Genomic DNA, 21,902 nt, shown 5'->3' with positions numbered 1-21,902 from the left:
GAGCCATTAGAATGAAATGACCATACTTGGAGAACCGATCAACCACCACGAGTAAAACTGATTTCCCGGCTGAAGGTGGAAGACCCCCACAAAGTCCATCGAAATATCGGCCCATACCTGAGTCGGGAGGGCGAGAGGCTGTAAAAGACCTGCTGGACTCAAATGCTTGGTTTTGTTTCATTGAAATACTTGATAGGCGGAGACATACGTGGCAATGGAGGACTTCATAGCCTACTGTTGTGGACTCAATAGCACACCAAGTTACTCAACGAAGAAGACAACAACAATTCACTCAATAGGATTTAATTCTTATATTTCTTTGAGTAGGATTTATTTCTTATATTGTTTTAAGTAGGAGTTACTTCTTATATTGTTTTAAGTAGGAGTTATTTCTAATTACTTTATACGTAAGGGCATTATGGGGAATTATTGTAACCCTAACCCTAAAACCCCTTGACGTGACCTATTTAAAGGAAAGGTATGAATGAAATAGGTAAGCTTTGAGATTTTAGAATAACCTAGTCTAAACAGGTTGAGATCACCTCTTGATCTCGAGTTTAGGGTTTACTCCCAAAATCCAACCTATCCTTCATCTCCCATTGCCATCCATATTCACCCAAATTCATCCTTCGTCATCCATACTAAGAAGAGGAGCTTCCTGCCCCTTTTCCAAGCCCAAAGAGAGGGTTCTCCCTCTTTATCAACATCAGCCACCATCAAGGGGTCTAACCCTCTTGACGAGCAGCAATTGGGGAAGTTTTCTGGTCATTCATGTAAAGAGATTAATTGTTGTTCCTAAGCTTGGAGCCAACAAGGAAAGAGAGGTAATCATTCATGCACGTGGGCCAAGGCTTGCCACAACCAAATCAGGTTGACTTGCTACAACCAAATCAGGTTTGAAACACTGATTTCTGTGAGAAGAAAAAGGTATTCTCCTTTATTTTGGTCAATATTGATGGCTTAATTTCATATATTTAGCAATCATGATATTGTATCCATCAAGTTTTGTCCACGTGAGATAAAACCAGCAAGGAAGGCTTTTGTTTACACTCATACTGAGTCCAGCAACTCAGTACCAGTGCTGGATTCACAAATCCCATGCCGTGTTACACGATCCATGACTCGGGACCGTAACAACTTTGTATCAGAGCAGGGTAACATGGAGGATAATATCAGCAATGAAGAAATCCAAATCAGGATACAAAAGATAGACGATAGCCTTGAAACAACACAACCAGTGTTGGGAAAGGTTTGTGGTTTGGAAGAAGAGATGAGCCGAATCATTAGCATGCTACAGGAGTTGAGGATAGAGAGACATCAGAGTCCAGAGGTGAGAGAGGTTGCTCAACCATATCACAGAAGAGGGGAGCAGTGGCCTGGGTGCACTGCTGTCCAAGGACCTCAGCTTGGAGGCACAATGCCAAGGTACACCAAGTTAGAGTTTCCCTCTTTCAATGGTTCTGTCGATCCCGTAATTTAGTTGCATAGATGTGAACTTTTTTTTTGAACCAATGGACTATTGAATGGGATAAGGTGCAACTAGCCTCTTTCCATATGACAGATGAAGCCATGTTATGGGTGACTCAAGTAGAGAAAGAGAGACCGGGAATGACTTGGGGAGAATTTAAAAATCTATGCACAGTTAGATTTGGGCCTCCCACCAATAGTAACCCCCTGGGAGAGTTAGTCCTATTGAGACAAACGGGTTCGGTGGAATAATATCAAAAACTATTCCAGGAAAAGTTGGCTCATGCTGGGGAGAGGGTATTAGTTAACCAACAGGTCTCCTTATTCACAGCAGGTCTCAATGAGTATTTACGGCTAGAGGTAGAACTTCTTATGCCCACGGATGTAGCTCATGCCATGAATATGGCCCGAGCAATGGAACAACGACAACAACTACAACAATATAAGCCGGGTTGGTCGAGTGAGAGGAACACTTCCTCCACGTGGCAAGGCCGCCGCTATAATTCATCTCAGGGAGCATCTACAACAGCACCATCCAGACACACTCCGACTACGACTTGGGTAGCCGATCCCCGCCATGGTAATTCCCTACCTAGATTTATAAAAAAAATTGACGAGTGCGGAGACGGCAGAAAGGCAGTCCAAAAATCTCTGTTATAACTGCGATGAGCAGTATCGGGTTAGACACCAATGTAAACGATTATTTGGCTCGAGGTGGAGGAGTCAGAGGATCCAGAGGAACCAGAGGATATTATCGAGGAGGAACCACCAGAGATATCCTTGCATGCTATTACTGGGCAGAAATCGCCTACTACAATGCAAGTCTGAGCTCATGTCATCAACCGCGAACTGGTGGGACTAGTCAACTCGGGGAGTACACACAATTTTCTGAGTTTGACAGCCACACAACATCTCCAGCTCCAGATACACACTCATCCTACAACCACCGTCTCAGTGGTCAATGCAAGAAGGTCCCTAGCTATGGGATTAGTAAGGCAGTAACTTCATTTAATGCGGAATGTTTTGTTATTCCCATGGCGGGATTTGATATGGTTTTAAGCATTAAATGGTTACAAACGTTGGGGCCCATTCTGTGGGACTTTTCGGCTTTAACCATGAGCTTTGATTTGGCCGGAAGTCAGGTGCTCTTACAGGGCTGTCAGGTGGACAGGGCCCATCGCATACACACTTTGTAGACACAGGATCAGCTTGACAGTACTAGTGGTGGTCTGGTTGAGGAGTTCTCTGACCTCTTCTAGGAGCCTTCGGGGTTGCCTCCCATGAGGCACTGTGACCACAGGACCTGTCTGAAACTAGGTTCTGAGGTAGTGGTCGTGCGACCATACCATTACCCACAGCTTCAAAAGGACGAGATAGAGCGTCAATGCCATGAGATGTTGAAATAGGGTCTTATTTGTCTCAGCCGCTCCCCATTCTCTTCATCCTTCTTACTTGTGAAGAAACATGATGGGACATGGAGGTTCTGCGTGGATTATCGGGAGTTGAACGTGCAGACAGTAAAAGACAAGTTCCCGATTCTGGTAGTGGATGAGCTTCTGGATGAGTTACATGGGTTGTGGTTATTCACTAAACTCGACCTCCGTTCGGGATACCATCAGGTCCGGATGCACCCCTCTAATATCGAGAAGACGGCGTTCCGCACGCACCATGGCCACTTTGAGTTCGTCGTCATGTCATTCGGGTTATCCAATGCACCCTCCACTTTTCAAGCTTTGATGAACGAGGTATTTAGCCCCTATCTTCGAAAATTTGTTCTTGTATTTTTTGATGATATTTTGATATATAGCAAGTCGGTTGAGGAGCACTTGGCGCACTTTAGGATTGTTTTCGACTTGTTAAGAGCACATCAGCTCTATTTGAAACATTCCTAGTGTTCTTTTGCGGCTTCAAAGTGGAGTATCTGGGACACATTATCTCACATGAGGGGGTTATGATGGATCCCAAGAAGATCCGAGCTATTCACGAGTGGCTGCAACTACAGTCGTGTTCTGCATTATGGGGTTTTCTGGGTCTTGCGGGCTACTACCGCAAATTTATTCAGAACTATGGGCCAGTGGCAACACCATTGACGAGTTTACTCAAGAAAAATTCCTTTATTGGGAATGAGGGGGCCACCATGTCGTTTGTGGCACTCAAAGCTGCCCTCGCATCCGCGCCAGTATTACAACTTCCCAACTTCGATGAATTGTTCGTGGTAGAGTGCGACGCTTTGGGCGTGGGCATAGGGGCCGTTTTACAGCAGCTGGGCTATCCTATTGCGTATTTTAGCAGATAGTTGGCAGTCCGCCATCACAAGTTGGCAGTCTATGAGCGCGAATTGATTGGGTTGGCCAAAGTGGTCCAACATTGGAGGCCTTATCTCTGGGGTCGGGCATTTCTCATACGCACGGATCACTACAGCCTTAAATTCCTACTAGAACAGCGTTTGACGACGTCGCCACAACAGCAATGGATCAGTAAGTTGTTGGGGTTTGACTTCTCGGTGGAGTATCGTGCGGGGAGATTAAATAAGGCGACAGATGCCATATCAAGATGTTTTGAAGATCAGCAGTCAGTCTATTCTATCAGCCTGCTGAGATTTCTCATTATGGACTTGGTGCGAGAAGCACATGCCACTAACCCTGCACTGCAGGAACTGCATCAGCAGATCTCAGAAGGGACAATGAATGTGAAGTGGTCTATCCAGGATTCACTTATTTATTACAAACAGCGGATTTTCCTTCCACCTGAGTCCGAGTTGATTCCAGCTATTCTCTCGGCCTACTATGACAGTACACACGAGGGGATCTAGAAGACCTTGCACAAAATTCGAGCTGATTTTTACTGACAAGCTATGAAACCCTCTATTGTGACTTATGTGGGCGACTGTCAGGTATGTCAGCGCAACAAAGCCGAGCACTTGAGTCCAGCCGATCTTCTCCTGCCTCTGGCCCTTCCTACGCAGGTTTGGGCCGACATTTCAATGGATTTTGTGGAATGCCTACCCCTATCAGTCGGCAAATTCGTACTTTTTGTAGTGGTTGATAGAATCTCCAAGTACGGGCATTTTATACCGATGGCTCATCCGTATACAGTAACACGGTTTGCTCAGACTTTCCTGGAGTAGATAGTCCGCTTACATGGCATTCTAGAATCCATTGTGAGTGACAGAGATGCAGTTTTCATGAGCACCTTTTGGCGGGAACTGTTTCGCTTGAGTGGGACGAAATTGAAGTTCTCCTCCGCCTATCATCCACAGACAGACGGGCAGAATGAGGTGGTGAACCGCACCATTGTGATGTATCTACGGTGCTTGGTGGGGGATCGTCTACGGCAATGGGTTCAATGGCTTCCGTGGGCCGAATACTGTTACAACACCTCGTTCCACTCTGCATTGCAATCCACTCCTTTTCGGGTTATATATGGCCGGGATCCACCTCGCCTCCTCTCGTACAACCCAAGGTCCACCTGCGTGGACACGATTGATCAGGCACTCATAGACAGGGATATACTGCTACAGAATATCACAGAACGGCTACAACGCACCCAAGCTCGGATGAAGGATGTATACGATAGAGGCCACTGTGAGGTCTCTTTTGAGGTTGGGAAATATGTGTGGCTACGGCTCCAGCCCTACCGTTAGTAGTCTCTTGCGGGACCTCCACGTCATAAGCTCTTACCCAGATTGTTTGGGCCATTTCCCATTCTTCGACGCATGGGACCAGTCGCCTATCAACTCAAATTACCGGACACAACAGAATTCACGATGTGTTTCATGTCTATCTTTTGAAGCCGCATTTCGGACCACATCCTACATCCACTCCATTCCTACCACCGGTTGATCATGGCGAGGTTATTCTTAACCCAACTGCGGTGTTACGTGCACGGTTGACAATGACCATTGGGAGATTCTCGTCCAGTGGACGGACACTGACCCCGACACTGCAACGTGGGAACGTGTGGACATCTTCAAACAAGTCTACCCAGCTTTTGAGCTTGAGGACAAACTCTTTCTCCATGGGGAGGCAGATGTTGTGGACTCAATAGCACACCGAGTCACACAATGAAGAAGACAACAACAACTCACTCAATAGGATTTAATTCTTATATTTATTTGAGTAGAATTTATTTCTTATATTGTTTTAAGTAGGAGTTATTTCTTATATTGTTTTAAGTAGGAGTTATTTCTAATTACTTTATATGTAAGGGCATTATGGGGAATTATTGTAACCCTAACCCTAAAACTCCTTGATGTGACCTATTTAAAGGAAATGTATGAATGAAATAGGTAAGCTTTGAGATTTTAGAATAACCTAGTCTAAACAGGTTGAGATCACCTCTTGATCTCGAGTTTAGGGTTTACTCCAAAAATCCAACCTATCCTTCACCCCCCCATTGCCATCCATATTCACCCAAATTCATCCTTCATCATCCATACTAAGAAGAGGAGCTTCCTGCCCCTTTTCCAAGCCCAAAGAGAGGGTTCTCCCTCTTTATAAACGTCAGCCACCATCAAGGGGTCTAACCCTCTTGACGAGCAACAATTGGGGAAGTTTTCTAGTCATTCACGTAAGGAGATTAATTGTTGTTCCTAAGCTTTGAGCCAGCAAGGAAAGAGAGGTAATCATTCATGCACGTGGGCCAAGGCTTGCCACAACCAAATCAGGTTGACTTGCTACAACCAAATCAGGTTTGAAACCTTGATTTCCATGAGAAGAAAAAGGAATTCTCCTTACTTTATTTTGGTCAGCATTGATGGCTTAATTTCACATATTTAGCAATCAAGATATTGTATCCATCAAGTTTTGTCCACATGAGAGAAAACCAACAAGGAAGGTTTTTGTTTACACTCATACTGAGTCCAGCAACTCAGTACCAGTGTTGGATTCACAAATCCCACGCCGTGTTACACGATCCATGACTCGGGACTGTAACACCTACCAATAAAAATCTAGCCGAATACGCTGCAACATTTTTTTGGAGCCCTTCATGTGTAGAATCATGATAAGCCGAGAGAATGGCTGGAATCAACTTGGACATGGGAGGAAGATAAATCCACTATTTATAACAAATGAGTGAATCCGATATGGACCACTTAGAATCCATCGTCCCCTTTATAATCGTTCTGTACAGCTCCTGTAGTTCTGGAATAGTGGCATGTTCAACGCACACCATGTCGAGAATGAGGAAACGAGGCTGGCTGACTACATATATGAGCAGGTGGTGTTCAAAATGCCTGGACAAGGCATCCGCTGCCTTGTTTAACCTCCCCGCACGGTACTCAACCGAGAAAAATAATCCAATGTTGTTGTGGTGAAGTCGTGAGGCGCTGATCAAGTAAGAACTTGAGTCTATAATGATCGGTATGGATGAGAAAAAGACGACCCCATAAGTAAGGCTTCCAGTGTTGGACCGCCTAGGCTAACCCAATTAACTCACGTTCATATGCAGCCAATTTTTTATAGCGAGCTGCCAACTGTCGACTGAAATAAGCAATGAGGTATGAGTGCTACTGTAAAACGGCCCCAATGCCCCCACCAGAACCGTCACATTCAACCAAAAATAAGGCTTAAAAATTTGGAAGCTGTAAAATAGGTGTAGATGTGAGAGCACCTTCAGCACCACACCTTGTTCCAATGAAAGGAATTCTTCTTGAGGAGGTTTGTCAAAGATGCTTCCAACAGACCGTAATTTCGAATAAAGTTTTGGTAATGCCCTACTAAACCCAAGAATCCGCGTAATGCTTAGCAGGACTGAGGTTGTGGCCACTCACGAATGATCTGAATCTTCTAGGAATCCACAGTGACCCCCTCATGTGATATAATGTGGCCAAGGTAATCAACATGAGATGCCGCAAATGAGCATTTGGATTTCTTCAAATAGAGCTGATGTGCTCGTAATAATTCAAACGTAATCCTCAAATGTGCTAAATGGTCTCCTCTAGACTTGCTATATATGAGTATATCATAAAAAAACACAAGTACGAGTTTCCGAAGGTAAGAGCTAAATACCTCATTCATCAGCGCCTAGAAAGTGGAGGGAGCATTTGACAACCCGAATGGCATGACCACAAATTCAAAATGGCCGTGATATGTGCGGAATGCTGTCTTCTCAATGTCGGAGGGGTGCATTGCCAAGCTGATAATATCCAGACCGTAAGTCCAATTTGGTAAAGACTCACGACCCATGTAACTCATCTAGAAGCTCCTCCACTACCGGGATCGAGAACTTATCCTTCACAGTCTATGCGTTTAATTCCCGATAATCAATACAAAAGCGCCATGTGTCATCATGTTTCATCACTAGAAAGAATAGTGAAGGGAATAGGGACCTACTGCTGTGAATCAAGCCCTATTGTAACATCGTCTAGCACTGTCTCTCGATCTCATCTTTTTGGAGGTGAGGATACCGATATGGGTGAACAACTACCACATCAAACCCTGGTTGCAAATAGATCTGGTGGTCACAATGTCTCATGGGAGGGAGCCCTGTAGACTCACAGGAAAGGTCAAAGAACTCGTCAATAAGAGCATCAATAGTGCTGGCTGAAGTATCCTGGGCAGTCATAGAATGAATGTGATGTTGTTTGTCCACTCGACTTCCTTGTAGGAGTACTTGGCTATCGCACAAGACAAAACTCACTGTTAAAGCTGAGAAGTCCCACAAAATAGGTTCCAATGTTTGTAACCATTTAATTTCCAGCACCATATCAAAACTGGCTAGAGGAATGACAAAAAATTCAGCATGAAATAAAGTAGTGCCTATAGAAAAATTTATCGCCTTGCTGATTTCGTCGCAAGGAACCTTCTCCACATTGGCCACTGAGACTGTGATTGTCGGATGTGGAAGAATTTTTAATTGCAGGTGTTGAGCCGTAGTTAAGATAAGAAAATTGTGGGTACTCCCTGAATCCACTAGTCCCATGATTTCCCAATCGAAGACCTGAGCTCTGACTTGCATGGTTTTGGGCGATTTCTGCCCAGTAATGGCATGCAAGGATATTTTCGGTGGTTCTTCCTCAACCATCTCTTTCGTATCCTCTGGATCATTGACTTCATCCACTTCGAGCCAAAACAACCTTTTACACTGATGTCCTACCCGATAATGTTCATAACAGTTGTAACACAAATGTTTAGATCGGCTTTCCGCCATCTCAGCACTTGTCAATTTTTTTTATGTACAGAGGTGGATGATTGCTAGATCTCATATCCCCTGTCAAAGTAGTACTCGGAGTGTGTCTTGGAGGAGGTGCTGCTGACTAACCCCCCTGAGGATAATTGCACCTTCCGAGCTATGTGGAGGAAGGGCTTCGTTCCCCTGGCCATGGGAGTCATCTATGCTGGACTTTCTATCGAAGTTCTAAAGTGCGGGCTATATTCATAGCTTTGGATAAGTTAACAGGTGCATAGAACTCCACCTCTAGCCATAACGACTCTGTAAGGCCTACTGTAAATGACGCTATTTGCTAATCCACACGTACCACACTGCTTGCTCTTGCTAATTTTTCCTGGAACTGTTTTTGATATTGCACCACTGAGCCAGTTTGGCGTAATAGAACCGAATCCCCCAAAGGGTTGCTTTAAGCCGGAGGACCAAAAAGGAGAGAGCATAAATCTTTAAACACATCTCATTCTACCACCCCTCTATCAACCTCAACCTACTGATACCAGAGTTGTGCTTCCCCCAGTAAGTGGAAAGAAACTAACTTTACTCTAGCATACGCTGTTATTCTTTGATGGTTAATTTTTTTTGCACCGATACAGCCAGATAAAAGGATCTTCTAACCCATTATAAGTAGGGAAATCAAGTTTAGTATACCTGGGTACAGTGCCTCACCCTTAGTTAAAGTTTTCTTGCTAGCCAGGAAAATTGGTGCACCTAGCAAATTCGTCTCCCCCTCTATTATGCGAGTGGTCCCCTCCTCTTTGTTCCGGGATTATGTTCCTTCCAGTTGTTAGACCAGTCTCCATGCTATCCACCCTTCCATTCAATTTCTCTATATCGAGATTAATTTTAGAGAACATCTCCATGAATTGAGTAAATTTTCTGTCACTCTATGCCTGTCCTCTGATCATCATCTCTTTTAATTCATTGATGCTATTCTCTACTGTGTAACTCTGCTCTGATACCAAGTTGTTATGGTCCCTAGCCATGGATCTAGTAACTCAGAGAAGTACTGATAAATCCAGCACTATATGAGGGTTTTTTATCACATAATTGAGAAAAGAACTCCCTTCTCTCTTTCCTTCCTCGTTATGCTTGAACAAGAGTTTCCTTTTCTTAATTCTAGATGCAACCAGAGAATTAATGGGACTGTTTGAGACCCAATGTGTAAAACCCCTCTTTTAGATTCACATCAAGGGGTAGGGTTTTTCTACCATGCAACTACTGGTCATGTACGTAAAAGAGACAAAACCCAAACCCTTATACACTTGGAAAAGAGTTTATAATTACCTCTTTGAAGTGCACGCCAATCCAGCAATCCGAACTCCTCCTCCTTCCTGGAAGGGTTAACGCAAACGCTTCTCCTCTTTCTGATATTCTATGAAAAAGGTAAGGTCCTTCTTCTGCTCGGAAGAGAGTGATTAAATCCTTTTCTTCTTCCTCTCCTGATCAGTATAGGCACCCACCGAATTCACAATGCAAGCAATGGAAGATCACATCAAGAACCAAGATCACGTCAAGAACCAAAACTAGGAGTTCCTCAAGGGGACATCCTTACCTTGTTTAATCTAATTCCAGACTTGCCTTTCTCTATTTCCTTAACCCTTAAATAGGGTATTTGATGTCATAAGAGTTTAGGGTTATCAATACCAGTTATACCCCTACGTCCAACCTTAATACATAATCAATGAAAAATTAAACTGAAAGCAAGAAAAATACTGAAAGTAAAACTAGTTGAGTCGGTGAGTCATTGTCTCCTCCTCTGGGTGACTCGGCGTGCTATTGAGTCCATAATATCTGCCTCCCCTTGGAGAAAGAGCTTGTCCTCAAACTCGTAAGCTGGATAGACTTGTTTGAAGTGCTCTAACTGCTACCATGTAGCTGCTTTCGGGTCTGTAGCGATCCACTGCACTAGAATGTCCCACTGATCATCGTTCAAACGTGCGTGTAACATCGCATAGGGTGTCAGAATGATGTGGCCATTGTCCATAGGAGAAAGGAATGGAGGGGAAGTAGGCGTCAACCCCTTGTGTGGTTTCAGGAGTGAGACATGAAACATCATGCAACTTTGTCGTGTCTAGTAGCTATAGTTGATAGGCCACCTGTCCCATGTGACGAATAATGGTGAAAGGCTCAAAGTACATGGGAGAGAGCTTTTGGCAAGACGGCCCCGCAATGGACTGCTTCCGGTACTGCCATAGGTGTAACCACACATAGTCCCCTACCTCATAAGAGACCTCATGGTGTCCCTTGTTGTATGCATTTGTCATGCGTTCCTGAGCCCGTTGGAGATGGTCTGTAATAGTCTTTAACATCTAATCTCAATCCTTGAGCGCCTCATCAATGGCGTCCACGTGGGTGGAGCATCTGGTATATGAGAGAAGCTGTGGGGGATACCTCCCATAAAGAACCTGGAAAGGAGATGGCTGCAAAGCCAAGTGGAACGAAGTATTGTAACTGTATTCAGCCCATGGTAGCCACTAAACCCATTGCTTCGGTTGATCTCCAACAAAGCACCCAAGATACATTTCGATGGTGCGATTAACCACCTCGGTCTGGCTATCTATCTGAGGATGATACCCGGATGAAAATTTTAATTTGGTGCCACTCAGACGAAAAAATTTCACTCTAGAAAGTACTCGTGAATACCGCGTCCCGATCACTGACAATAGATGCGGGAATACCATGTAATCGGACAATATGCTCAAGGAAATTTTGTGCCACTCAAGCTGCCGTGAACGGATGAGCCATTGGAATGAAATGACCATACTTGGAGAACCGATCAACCACCACGAGTAAAACTGATTTCCCGGCTGAAGGTGGAAGACCCTCCAAAAAGTCCATCGAAATATCGGCCCATACCTGAGTAAAGAGGGCGAGAGGCTATAAAAGATCTGCTGGACTCAAATGCTCAGTTTTGTTTCATTGACATACTTGATAGGCAGAGACATACATGGCAATGGAGGACTTCATGGCCTACCAATAAAAATCTACCCGAATACGCTGCAACATTTTTTGGAGCCCTTCATGTGTAGAATCATGATAATCCGAGAGAATGGCTAGAATCAACTCAGACATGGGAGGAAGGTGAATCCGCTGTTTATAACAAATGAGTGAATCCTATATGGACCACTTAGAATCCATTGTCCCCTCTGTAATCGTTCTGTGCAGCTCCTGTAGTTCTGGGATAGTGGCATGTGCATCACACACCATGTCGAGAATGAGGAAACAAGGCTGGCTGACTGCATATATGAGCTGTTGGTGTTTAAAACGGCTGGACAAGGCATTCACTACCTTGTTTAACCTCCCCACACGGTACTCAACCGAGAAATCAAAGCCCATCAACTTACTGATCCAATGCTGATGTGGTGAAGTCATGAGGTACTGCTCAAGTAAGAACTTGAGGCTATAATACGGATGAGAAAAGGACGACCCCATAAGTAAGGCCTCCAGTGTTGGACCGCCTTGGCCAACCAGATTAACTCACGTTCATATGAAGCCAATTTTTGATAGCGAGCTGCCAACTGTCGACTGAAATATGCAATGGGGTGTGAGTGCTATTGTAAAACGGCCCCAATGCCCCCACCAGAACCGTCGCACTCAACCACAAATAATTCTTCAAAATTCGGAAGCTGTAAAATAGGTGTAGATGTGAGAGCACCTTTGAGCACCTCCAAGGCCTGTGTGGCCTCCTCATTCCAATGAAAGGAATACTTCTTGAGGAGGTTTGTCAAAGGTGCTGCCAACAAACCGTAATTTCAAATAAAATTTTGGTAATACCCTACTAAACCCAAGAATCCACGTAATGCTTAGCAAGACTAAGGTTGTGGCCACTCATGAATGACCTGAATCTTCTCAGGATCCACAATGACCCCCTCATGTGATATAATGTGGCCAAGGTAATCAACATGAAATGCCGCAACTGAGCATTTGGATTTCTTCAAATAGAGCTGATGTGCTCGTAATAATTCAAACGCAATCCTCAAATGTGCTAAATGGTCTCCTCTAGACCTGCTATATATGAGTATATCATAAAAAAATACAAGTACGAATTTCCGAAGGTAAGAGCTAAATACCTCATTCATCACCACCTAGAAAGTGGAGGGAGCATTTGACAACCCGAATGGCATGTTCACAAATTCAAAATGGCCATGATGTGTGCGGAATGCTGTCTTCTCAATGTCGGAGGGGTGCATGCGAAGCTGATGATATCCAGACCGTAAGTCCAATTTGGTAAAAACTCACGACCCATGTAACTCATCTAGGAGCTTCTCCACTACCGGGATTGGGAACTTAACCTTCACAGTCTACGCGTTTAATTCCCAATAATCAATACAAAAGCGCCATGTACCATCATGTTTCTTACTAGCAAGACGAGTGAAGAGAACATGGACCTGCTGCTACAAATCAGGCCCTATTGTAACATTGTCTGGCACTGTCTCTCGATCTCATCTTTTTGGAGGTGAGGATACTGATATGGGCGAACAACTACCACATCAAACCCTGGTTGCAAACAGATCCGGTGATCATAGTGTCTCATGGGTGGGAGCCCTGTAGACTCATAGAAAAGGTCGCAGAACTCATCAATAAGAGTATCAATAGTGCTGGTTGAAGTATCCTGGGCAGTCATAGAATGAATGTGATGTTTTTTGTCCACTTGACTTCCTTGTAGGAGTACTTGGCTACCGTGCAAGACAAAACTCATTGTTAAAGCTGAGAAGAGGTAAGGTCCTTCTTCTGCTTGGAAAAGAGGGATTAACTCCCTTTCTTCTTCCTCTCCTGGTCAGTATAGGCACCCACCGAATTCACAATGCAAACAATGCAAGATCACATCAAGAACCAAGATCACGTCAAGAACCAAAACTAGGAGTTCGTCAAGGGGACCTCCTTACCCTATTTAACCTAATTTCAGACTTTCCTTTCTCTATTTACTTAACCCTTAAATAGGGTATTTGATGTCATAAGAGTTTAGGGTTATCAATACCAATTATACCCCTACGTCCAAGCTTATTACATAATCAATGAAAAATTAAACTGAAAGCAAGATAAATACTGAAAGTAAAACTAGTTGACTCGGTGAGTCATATTCTCCCCTAGGTGACTCGGTGTGCTATTGAGTCCATAACACTCCGACGGTGGTATAGCGGCGGTTCTGCTACAAGCCAACCATCCTATCGCCTATTTCAGCCGAAAACTCCCGCTACACCAACATAAATTGCCAGCATATGAAAGAGAACTTATTGGTCTAGCAAAGGCAGTATGCAACTGGCGTCCTTATTTATGGGGTCGATATTTTATTATCTGCACTGACCACTATAGTTTGAAATATCTTTTGGATCAGTACATTTGTACATCCCCAAAACAACTGTGGATCAGTAAATTACTGGGGTTCGACTTCACAGTGGAACATTGGGCTGGTCGTTTAAATACAGTAGCTGATGCTCTCTCCCGCCGCTCTGACTCTTCGGGCCAATTAATTTTCATCATTCACCCCACTCCCATGCTGTTGGACTCTATCAAGACAGCTCACAACACCATCCCAGAATTGCAAGAGTAATATCTTAAAATCACAATGGGACACACGACCTCATCTTGGAAAATTCATGACAACATTATTCTTTACAAGAATCTCATCTATTGGCCTCCAGCGTCCCCTCTCATTGATACAGTGCTATCAGGAAGGATTTTTATTGGGAAGGTATGAAAGCCTCTGTTACTTCATATGTCACCGCTTGTACCATCTGTCAGTGCAACAAGGCTGAGCACTTAAGCCCAGTAGGGATACATTAGCCACTCCAGCTTCCCACTCAGGTTTGGTCCAATATATCTATGGATTTTAATGAAGGTCTACTGAAGTCCTCCGGGAAATCTGCTCTTATGGTGGTAGTGGACAAATTCTCCAAGTATGGACATTTCATTCCCTTGGAACACCCCTATATGGCCACATTAGTAGCAAAAATATTTTTTACTCAGATTATGCGGCTCCACGGCATTCCAAAGTCAATTGTCAGTGATAGGGATGTCGTATTCACTAGCCAGTTTTGGCTTCATCTCTTTCACCTATGCGGCACCAAATTAAATTATTCTTCAGCTTATCACCCTCAATCAAATGGCCAGACAGAGGTACTCAATCGCACCATTGAAATATATTTACAGTGTTTGGTTGGAGATCGTCCCAAACAGTGGGTGGACTATCTTCCGTGGGTAGAGTATGCTTACAATACTTCTTTCCACACGGCCTTACAGTAGACACCTTTCTGGATTGTATATGCCAGGGATCCCCCAAGCCTCCTTTCTTATGTTCCAGAGTCCACCAGAGTGGACGCAGTTGACAATGCTCTCATTGAGTGGGATAAATTGCTAGCAGTAACCCACCTACGTCTGTGGCAGGCCCAAGCACGCATGAAGGAGTATTATGATCAAGGCCACAGAGACGTCCAGTACAACCCAGGTGACTTGTTTTGGTTGCGCCTCCAGCAGTACAGACAATCTTCCATGGCAGGCAGCATGCATAAACTCTCACCCAAATAGTTTGGGCCATATGTCATTTCTCAGCGGGTGGGTGAGGTTGCCTATAAACTCAAACTTCCTCCCGACGCCAGGATCCATGATGTTTTCCATATGTCATTCCTCATGCAATTCAAAGGCGCTGCCCCTCCTCTCACGTCATCTCTACCACCCATGGAAGAAGGCCAACTCTCTCTCATGCCAACCAAGATTTGAAATGCTAGGCAGAATGCTCACTGCAGGGAGGTGTTAGTTCAATGGGCACACTCAGATGACAGCAATGCTACTTGGGAGGACATTGACGTCTTCCAACAGGCCTACCCCACATTCGAGATTGCGAACAATCTCGTTTTTAAGGAGGGGAGTGATGTTGTGGACTCGGTAGTAGGATGCGTCATCCAGAGGTGACGCAGATGAGTTGACTTAGGCGTAGTTGACCCAATGGAACTATTCGTTACATGTTTTTTAATTCTTCATTTCATGTAAGTAGGAAGGCCTTAATGGCATTATTGAAATAACTCTTATCTCAGCTTTAGCTTAAGAGGTTGTCGAATGGAATGGAAACACAAGAAAGAATTACGGGATCTGAGTTCTCTCAAAGGAACCAGGGTCGGCGTTCCCCTGGAATCCAAGGTGCAGACTCCCTTCGACGAGTCTGAATCCCCCTATTTTCCATCGATTCTCCCCTCTTCTCTCTACCATAATCCCTCTCATCCTGAGTTCCTCACAAATCCGACACCATAGGGAGACCTGAAAGGTCTTGGCGACCAGGCTCTGCCCCTGAAACATAAAATGACCTCTCCCAAAGATGAATTACTCGGTCCATGGTCAGAGACCACAAAAAATTTCACCTTGAGCTTGTTGCACTACAAACTCTTCTTCTTCAAAGTATGGGAGAAAATCATATACTCCTTTCTCATTAGCACTCCAATCCCATAAAGCATCTTCTTCAAACTCAACATCTATACTAACTAGAATTTTATTATTTCTATGATTGAAGACCTTGTAGCCTTTTGAATTTTTGCCATAGCCAATGAACACAAACTTCTTATTTCTACCATCGAGCTTAGATCTCTCTTGTTCTAGAACATGAATATAGGCCACTAATCCAAAAACTCACAAGTGTGACACACTTGGCTACCGTCCACTCCATGCTTCTTGGGGCGCTACATTATTTAAGCTTTTTGTTGGTAATCAATTTGAGAGATAGACTTCACAAGCAACAACTTCTACCCAAAATTCTTTTGGCGTCATCTTGCTCTTCAACATAGTTCTATCCATGTTGAGGATTGTTCTATTCTTCCTTTCTGCAACTCCATTTTGTTGCAGTGATCTAGGAACTATCAAAGGACAATGAATTCCATGTCTTTTGAAAAAATTCTTGAATTCATTGGAAGTGAATTCTCCCTCTCGTTCAATTTTTAGTGCTTTAATTTCATAGCCATTTTCCTTCACAACTAGAACTTTAAAATTTTTAAATGCCTCAAAAGCCTCACTCTTGTAATTCAAAAAATATACCCATATTTTCATGCAAAATTATCAATAAAAAGGATAAAGTAAGAGTTTTTTTTCAAGAGATTGAGGCCTGATAGGATCTATTGAATTTATGACCCCATGCTTGGAACCTCAAGCAAAATAGGAAAGGAAGAAGTGAAGAAAAGAGGAGAGCAAAGAGAGAGCTCAAGGTAAAGAAGAGAGAAGAAAGAAGGGGAGAGAAACCCTATAGGATAAGGGAGAGAGTCTTCCACAAATTGTGCGAAGAGGAGAGCTTGATTGAAATCCCTTCAACCAAGACCCCTATTTATACTTTTTCCATTACATGTTTATGAAAACTCAATTAATTAGGCTCCCTAATTACATCAATCAAGGGAAGATTAAAAAATCAATGGATAAAATCTAGCATCTTTATGAGATGACACCTCATGCCACACCTCAAGGACGTGTGGGCTTTCTCCTCTCACGTGTGGGCTTGGTCCCACCTTCTAACACTCTCCCTCAAGTTGGGGGGTGAGAAAACATGGTAGATGCCTAGCTTGTTGCAAATGGTGGACAAGATTTTATGAATGACTTGTATTTTGAGGATATCTGCAACCTATCCTTGTGAGGAGATATGTATGAGAGAATATGTTGGCTTGGAATTTCTCTCATATAAAGTGGTTGTCTACCTCAACGTGTTTTGTTCTTTCATGGAAGACCAGATTTGAGGTGATATGAATCGTTGATTGATTATTGAAATGTAGATCCATAGAAGCTTCTTTATAGTATCCTAGTTAAGTGAGAAGGGACCTGATCCATAGAAGATCACTGACTGTGTGCCATGACCCAGTATTTTGCTTCCGTGCTAGTCCTTAGAACTATATTATGCTTCTTGCTTCTCCATGTATCCAAATTTCCTCCAACTATTATACACTATCTCAAAGAAGATTTTCTGTCATCAAGGGATTAGGCCCAATCTGCATCTTAGAACCCTTCTATGTTGAAGTGACCATGATTCTTATAGAGAAGCTCTCTTCATGGAGCTCCTTTCAAGTATCGCAATATTCTTTTTAGTACTTGCCAATGAGTAAGTTGTGGTATGTGCATATATTGACTCACTACACTTACTGCATATGAGATATCTGGCTTTGTTACACAGTGTTGGAAGATGGGACCAAACCCACAAGACCAAGGAAGGTCCACACATCCAAGTGTGTGGAAGATGGGCTCAAGACCACATACCAAGGAGAAGGCCCACATGCCCACACAGTGATGGCATGATGGAAAATAAAGAGTCATCTCATAAAGAAGGCACTGATGTAACTAGTTTATGATTTATGTTTATTATTTACTGTTACTAGGGTGAAGGGTATTATTATAATATTAGTACATTTTATATCTATAAACACAACTTCAGGGGGAGGGTTTGGACAAGTTGACTATTGTTACAATGTGGGGCCCATCATGGTGCTTGAGTTGGTGGGACCCACCATGAGGATGTAGGTCATCAAGAAGAATCCTAGAGGACTTGGGACACCAAGAAGAGTACTCTCCCAAAGTAATCACGAGTTAAGGAATCAAGAAGCACAAACTGAATTGATTTAGAAGACTTGAAGATCAAGTGGGACCCACAAAGATCTCATGAGCTGGCACTCTTATCAAGGTAAGTTGGAGGATCATGAGGGGCCCACAAGGATAAGGCCATGAGCTGGCTTATCCCTTATATTCACGTGGGTAATAAAGGATTCCTAGTTCTACTCCAATTAGTCATCTAGGAGCTCTAGTTTGAATAGACTTACTTATATTGAAGAGTTAGAGTTGGAATGGAATTTGGATTGAATGACAAGTTGTATAAGGACTCTACCTCCTCCTCTACTATAAATAGAGGAGTTGTAATTCGGAATTAATCAAGTTGCACATTCAATCCCGAGTTGGTTCTCTCTCTCCCTCTCCTTGCTTGATGCAGCTCACCCTTTTCTTTTTTATTTTATTTTTGCTCTACCCGAGAGTTTTTCTCCCTTTCTCTCTTTTTCTTTCTTCTTTCTTTTGTTCGTGATCATGGAAAAGGGATCCTAAATTCAACATGGTATCAGAGCAACATATTTAGGATCCCTCGACAAAGGAATGCTCTAGAGAAGTGATGATCAATACCACTCAAAGAAAGCTCTTGTGTGAAGGAAGAACACTTGCCGAGAGATAAGAGTTCAATTTTTTTTTTTTTTATGCAACTGGTTCTCGAATTTAGATTATGATTTAAGGATGAATATGTGAATGCTTTCATATTATTATGTTATGGATATGCATGCCCCTCTATCTAGAAGGAGCTATCAAAACAGTTTTATTGGTTTGGAAATTCTGTTTGCCGAGACCAGTTCATACTCAAATTATTGAATTTTTTTTCGTGGGATAAGAATTAGCTGATATAGAAGATTTATATTGAGCCTCTTATGTGTGGTTTTCTGGAAAAAAAATATAATTTATCATTGATGCTATATTACATATACCGAGTTGATTGAAGAAGTGCTACTTGGTGTTATTATTTGAAGTTTTTGAAGAGCCTATCATGGCTGATGATAATATGAATATCAAAGGTGATATTCTAAAAATCACCACCATATCCTTACGTGGGGTATCCAATTTTATGAGTTGGTCCACCTTGGTTAGGAGGTTTCTCATAACCAAAGACCTACTTGGTCACCTCACTACCCGAGGACCACCTGTTGATGAAGATGATATTTTTTTATATGAAATGGCTGAAGAATGATACTTTGGTAATTGGTTGGCTGATAAATAGCATGGAAGAACATGTCTCTAGTAATGTTATTCATCTTGACACTGCTAAACATATTTGGGAGACATGTACTAAACTATATTCATGCCCGATACACTGCATAGACCCTATAATATTCTCCAAAGAATGTTGAATACTTAACAAGGAGAAAATATTCATGAGTACTTGGCCCGGGTTAGAGGCTTTCTTCAAGAGTGGAAGTTAGCTCAACCCTCCACTGATATTTTTATCCAAGATAAACAAAAGGAGGCATTAATTGCTGCTATTTGCCTTGCAAATGTTAAACCTCATATTGAGATTGCCAAGAGTCAACTATTGAGTGCTTCTAATGTCCCAAGATTTGATGATGTGTGTGCAACATTACTTCGTATTCTAGACACCTCTTCCTCCACTACTGATGTGTCATCCGCTATGTATTCTGATCATAGAGGATCATACTCTGACCGCGGCCAAGGCCGAGGCAGAGGTTATAGAGGGGGTAGAAGAAGAGGTGGAAGAGGTTATAATGCTAGCAAAACAAATGATATTAAATGTGCTCATTGTAAATTTCTGGGCCACACTATAGATTAATGCTGTTACAGGGCATGCACTTACTATGGCAAATATGGCCACTATAAAGAAATATGCTATAAGGCTAATGACAAGTCAGATTCGACAAGGGCTAATCAAGCCCTCATAAGTGGTACGCAAGAAGACCATCCCACAACATCAGCTTTACAGAAAGTTATTACTGATAAAGAGTATGAATTATTTCAGAAAATGAAGACCATGCTAGGGTCTTCTCCTAGTCCCTCTACCACTACTGTTTCAGGTATGCTATTTGCCTCCTTTTCATCCTGGATAATTTCAGGAGCCTCCGAGCATCTTACAGGTAACAAAAAATTATTACACTCTTTATCTCCGAGTCTTTCACACAAGTTTGTTACCATAACTGACGGTTCTCAAACCAAATTCCAAGGAAAAGGTTCCACTTCTGTCACCCCATCACTTCCGCTCAATGATATTCTTTTTGTTCCTTCTTTTCCTTTAAATTTACTCTCTGTGAGTCAGCTTATAAAATATTTTAATTGCTCGGTTACCTTCTCACCTACTTCATGTGTTTTTCAGGATCTTATAACGAGGTAGGTGATTGGTGGAGGTCATGAAATGGGGGGCACTACTACTTGGACGTGCCAAAGATCAATATGGTGTCTACTACTGAGAATGAGACATGACTATGGCACAATCAGTTGGGACATCCTTCCATACAATCTCTTCAGCACATGTTTCCATCTCTAAAGATGAGGTTAGAATTCAGTTGTGAAGTGTGTCAATTAAGTAAACATCAAAGGAGTACATACTCTCCTCGTCCAGAAATCAAAAGTAATATTCCTTTTTCATTGATTCATACTGATATTTGGGGGCCTTTGAGTGTCTCTAATATTTCTCATGCCAAATAATTTATCACTTTTATTGATGATTTCACTCGCACAACTTGGTTGTTTATTTTTAAGGAGCGTTCTAAGATACCATCTATTTTTAAGTCTTTTTATGCGATGGTACTCACACAATTTGATCAAAAAATAAAAATCCTCTTGTCTGATAATGCCAAACACAATTTGATAAAAAAAATCCTCCGATCTGATAATGCCAAAGAGTATATTTCAAAAGACCTTGACTCATTTTGTTAAGAGAATGGTATTATCCATCAGACATCATGTGATTACACTCCTCAACAAAACGGTGTAGCTGAACGGAAAAATCGTCATATTCTTGAAGTAGCTTGAGGTCTATTATATGCCATGAAAGTTCCATATTTTTATTGGTCCCATGTTGTTCTTACAGTGTGTTTTCTTATAAATCGTCTACCGTCTACCGTTATTAGGAATAAATCCCCCTACTCTAAACTATTACCATATGATGATCCATTTGCATTACCATTGAAAGTCTTCGGTTGTCAATGTTTTGTTCATAATGCATTGCCTAGACATAGAAAACTTGACCCTAAATCTATTAAATGTATTTTTTTTTGGGATACTCTCGCACACAGAAGGGTTATGTTTGTTATAGTCCTCCTTTGCAACGTTTATTTGTGTCATGGGATGTAACTTTTTTTGAAGACTCCTTATATTATTATGATAGCGGTCCACCTGGTATGTCATCTGTACCAAGTTCTCATCAACCGATTGTGCCTCATGATACAAACATTGCTCAGCCCCCAAAGCCAGTGGCCGATACCACACCTGTCGAGTTATCTGATCCCTCCACTGGTAAGTCCTTCACCACCAGTCATTTTTGGTCCTCAGTTTGATACTCGTCCGATTGCTACAAGAAAATAACCTCGATCATGCACTCAACCTTCTACTTCTCATCCTATTTCCAATTTTGTATCTCATCATCGCCTCTCACTTCTATGTTGTCAGTTTCTTTCTTCTATTTCCTCCATATCTATTCCACAGTCATATCAGGATGCTCTACAACATCCAGGGTGGAAGGCAGCAATGGATGAAGAGATGAA

This window comes from Aristolochia californica, unplaced genomic scaffold (genome assembly GCF_029961685.1).
Source record: "Aristolochia californica isolate CCGP_79_NKW_82.1479 unplaced genomic scaffold, dmAriCali1.0.hap1 SCAF_13, whole genome shotgun sequence".
NCBI lineage: Eukaryota > Viridiplantae > Streptophyta > Magnoliopsida > Piperales > Aristolochiaceae > Aristolochia > Aristolochia californica.
This window is presented reverse-complemented; position numbering follows the sequence as displayed.